Genomic DNA, 4,584 nt, shown 5'->3' with positions numbered 1-4,584 from the left:
GCCTCATCTCCGGGGGGGACGAATCTGCCTACAGGGGTGAGATCGAGGGGCTGCAGAGCTGGTGCAGTTTAAACAATCTGGAGCTAAATGCTCTGAAAACAGTGGAGATGGTGGTGGACTTCCGAAGGAAAGCAGCCCTGCCCCCTCCCATCACGCTGGGAGGTACCCCGGTGGCCTCCGTGGAGTCATGCTGCTTTCTAGGCATGACCATCTCCCGGGACCTAAAGTGGGAGCAGAACACCGAGGCCCTCACGAAGAAGGCCCAGAAGAGGATGTTCTTCCTCCGGCAGCTGAGGAAACTCAGGCTGCCGAGGTCCATGATGGTCCAGTTTTACACGGCCATCATAGAGTCCATCCTCACCCACTCCATCATCACCTGGTTCCCTGCTGCAACGACCAAGGACAAGGCCAAGTTGCAGCGGGTGCTACGTTCAGCAGAGAGGGTGATCCCCTGCCTCCCTGGATTAACTAACCAAATGTAAGCACTTGGCTAATCGGCAAGTCAGATTGTTTGGTTGCAATTGGCCCCTTATATTTAAATGCAGTACTGAGCTTTTGAGCTTACTATCTATAGGAAATCCACTGAGGTTTTGGTAGTAAGGGTAATAACAGTTGAATTTGGTTTATTTGATGTAGGGAATCTTGTTTGTGCTTTCTCTTCGCTATACTGATTGGGTTTTAACTCTCTGTGTACCAAAGCTGGAGAAAGGGCTGACCCTGGAGAAACTGAGTGAGTGGACCAACAGAGACAACATGGACATTGGCTCAGATGTCATACTTCACCTGCCCAAGTTTAAACTGGAGGAGGAGTGTGATCTGAACACGCCCCTGGCTCAGCTGGGTATGACAGACGTGTTTGACGAGGCCAAGGCTGACCTGTCAGGGATGAACGGGAGTGGCGGGCTTTCCCTGTCCACCATGGCCCATAAGGCCTTTGTGGAGGTGAATGAGGAGGGGACAGAGGCTGCCGCCGCCACCGGAACAATGGTGGATAGCTACTGTATGCCCCGAGAGGAACACTTCACCGCAGACCACCCCTTCCTCTTCTTCATCAGACACAACAAGACCAAGTCCATCCTCTTCCTCGGCAGGTTCTCCTCTCCCCAGTAGAGTAAACCAGCACGAGAATAAAACACAGGTTCCTTTCTCTTTTAGTTTTTTTCGTTCCATATCTCAAGGTGCAATCCTATATTTTTTTGTATTATCTGTTATATGTGAAAATACGTGAGTGTAATTGTATAACTCGTTCATATAAATGAAAATGAGCATTGACACAACAATACACTGTATGTATAAGATGTTTTGCTGCAATAACACCAGGGCTCTGAGGAGGACAAGGAAGATCATGGCAGACCCCTTCCACCCCGGCCACGGCCTCCTCACCCTGCTTCCCTCTGGAAGAAGGTTGCGGCTGCCTAAGGCACTGAAGGCCCGCCACAGGCTCAGTTTCTACCCCTCAGCCGCCAGGCTGATAAATGACTCTGGCTTCCCCCTCCCCCCCGCCCCCAAGTCTGCCCAGGACTGAATATGCACTGGACTCACTGTAAAAACTCTGCACTGCACTTTATACCGCACTATCCAATGCACTGTTGTCTGTCCTGTGTTGTTGTTGTTGTGTTGTCCTGTTTTTTGACACGTGAAAAAAGTATAAACGCACTTACTGTAATGACGAAGCAAATTCCTATATGTGTAATGCATAATGGCAATAAGCGTTATCTGAATCTGAATCTGAATCTGAAGTAGGATCAAAAACACCTCGCACAAGCTCAAGGGATGCGACAGGGTTCTGCCATCGAATTTCTGTAAAAGAACAGCTCAGCTGTTCAACAACTCAGCTTCCGAACAACAAGCAGGTCGTTATAGCCAAAAATAAAAAAAAAAAAAAAAAAGTGAAGTGGAGAAGCGGTTAAGAGAGAGTGTGTTGAGGAGGAGGATAGAGGTTTAATATGCATGCATCTGATATTAAAAAAGAATAAGTTGAATTATTCTTCTGGGTATAACAGTGTAGCAAACACACACAGTCTCCACTGATGTCACTAGAAGTGCTTGAGCATAGAGGGTTTGTCCCCTAACTGAGGGATTCATTCCCGTCCAGTCTGTGAAAAAATACCTGAACAGACTGATTATGGACCATGGCCATGGCCGGTGAGGAGTGTGTGCGGGTGGTGGTTCGAGTCTGCTGCCCAGAGAGATCCTCCACAACCACCAGGTGTGTGTCCGGGTGGCGCCCGGCGAGGCTCAGGTGATGCTGGGTACAGACCGAACCTTCTCCTTCGACCACGCGTTTGGACCGACAGAGCCGCAGGAGCGGGTCTACGAGGACTGTGTCAGGCCGCTGGTTCTGGCTCTGGTCCGAGGCTACAACGTCACGGTGTTCGCCTACGGGCAGACCGGCTCCGGGAAGACCTACACCCTCGGCGGGGGGCGCGTCGAGGAGGAGGAGGAGGAGGGGGGGATCATCCGCCGCGTGGCCCAGGATCTGTTCCTGCTGCTGGGGGAAAGGGGGGAGGCGGACGTGGGGGTGAGGGTGTCCTACGTGGAGCTGTACCGGGAGGAGCTCCGGGACCTGCTGGAGCTGCACACACCCCACAAGGAGCTCCACATCCGGGAGGACGACAGAGGCAACACCGTGGTGGTGGGGGCCAGTGAGACGGTAGTCTTGTCGGCGGAGGAGCTGCTGAGCGTGGTGGAGGCGGGCGACGCCCTGCGGCACACAGGCGCCACGCCGATGAACCAGCGCTCCATCCTCACCCTGCAGCTGGGCCCGCTGCGCCGTCGCCACGACAACGACCACGCCGCCGCCAGCTGCTCCCCCAAGCTGCGCCTGGTGGACCTGGCCGGGTCTGAGCGGGCCGGGCGGGCGGGCGGCGACACGGGCCTGCGCCTCAAAGAGTCGGCCCAGATCAACACCGGCCTCCTGGCGCTGGGCAACGTGATCCGGGCCCTGTCAGACCCCCGGCGCCGCCGCCGGGACCACAAGAACGCCCACCACCACCACCACGTGCCGTACCGCAACGCCAAGATCACACGCCTCCTCCGCGACTCCCTGGGAGGCCACGCCCACACGCTGATGGTGGCCTGCGTCAGCCCCTCCAACCGGGTCATGGCGGAGACGCTGAGCGTGCTGAGGTTCGCCTCGCGGGCCCGTCACGTCCACAACCATCCTGAGTGGGGGGCGGGGCTTGGTGGGGGTCCGGGGGGGGCGGGGCCTGGCTGGGATCCTGGCGACGCCCATCTGGGGGAACTGGAACAGGAAGTCCAGACGCTGAGGGAGGCGCTGAAGGAGAGGGGGAGGAGGGGCGGGGCCGGTGTGACGGACAGCTCCTCCATACAGGAAGCAGAACCCGACCGGGACGATGGGGGGGTGTCGGAGGCGGAGCCACGGTACCGCTGCCTGGCCCGCGACGCCGCTCTCCTATTGGAGGAGCTGCCGGGCGACGTCCTCAGTGGTTCGCTGAGGAGGAGGTTGGAGGCGTGGCTAGAGAGGCACCGAGCGGTCAACCTCTCTGACCACAGCGACCACGCTGACCGCTGCGTGGGGGGGGCAGGGGACAGAACCCCCCAAGACACCATGGCCCAGCTCAGACAACAGCTGCAGCAGTACCAGGAGACCCTGGCCATAGACAAGTGTGTGTTTGACCAGACGGAGGCGCAGCTCGAGGAGGCGCAGAGGGAGGTGCGGAGACTCCTCCAGGAGAGAGAGGCACACCTCCGGCACAGACGCATCCAGAGCGAGGCGCTGGTAGAGCAGCAGCAGCTGATTGGCCATCTGTGATGTGACCTCTTGACCTCCAGGACCGCCTCCTCGGGGGCGTCAGTGGAAGCAGAGGCTTCTGGGAACCCAGTGAGGAGACCCAACAGTGTCCCCCTGATCAGTCAGGTTCACAGCCAGGGGACCACGAGGAAGAAGGGAGAACGTGAGAGATCGCGGACCGTCGCAGATCGTCTCATCGGGGATTGTCCAGCCAGACGTTTTGGGGGTCTCGGCTAGAACGGATATATTTCTTACGCAAACATTTACTGGGATTTACTACCGACGTGTGCGATGTGGAGAATACAAGTGGTCCTGTCCGGTGAAAGTAGGAGTCGCCCTCATCGGTGACTCAGCCCCAGTTATGCATCAGAACATCTTCAAAGAGAACAAGAAGAAGGGGAGCAAACCCTTAGCCAAGAAGAAGGATAAGCACAAATCTTGGAGAAAATTGGAACAGAGACATTCGAGTTTAGTAATGCATACGAAGAAATGTTCAGGTGGCACGGCTATACACATTTCCGAGGCTTTTAAATAGATTTCACTTCGGAGCACTTCATGAACTTTCAGAGAAGTGTATATATGTTTAGATATCGTACATCTGTCATATACAATAAACTACCTCATTGCAAAAATATACCTTTAGATCTCTGTGCATTATGCCTCTTGAGTGAATGTATTCCACTCCTTCAAGTATTTTTCGAAGAATGCTGAGTGTTTCTTCTGTGTCCACAGATCCGAAAAGAACGAAAACAAGAACTGCTAATATCAGTAGCTGATCTTGATGAACGTTATGCATTGGCTCCGACTGCAGAATTGTACAAAGAAAAAAT

General features: G+C 55.0%; 1 pseudogene across 1 annotated transcript; it reads left to right on the top strand.

Annotated features, from left to right (window-relative positions):
* The first annotated feature begins 2,132 nt into the window (after positions 1-2,132).
* LOC308163569 (kinesin-like protein KIF27) lies at positions 2,133-3,991 on the top strand (annotated as a pseudogene). Its single transcript has one exon. The product of its transcript is annotated as a kinesin-like protein KIF27 (transcript).
* Positions 3,992-4,584: the final 593 nt, after the last annotated feature.

The sequence above is a fragment of the Nansenia antarctica genome, assembly GCF_963989245.1.
Source record: "Nansenia antarctica genome assembly, chromosome: 8".
Taxonomy (NCBI): domain Eukaryota; kingdom Metazoa; phylum Chordata; class Actinopteri; order Argentiniformes; family Microstomatidae; genus Nansenia; species Nansenia antarctica.
This window is presented reverse-complemented; position numbering and strand designations above follow the sequence as displayed.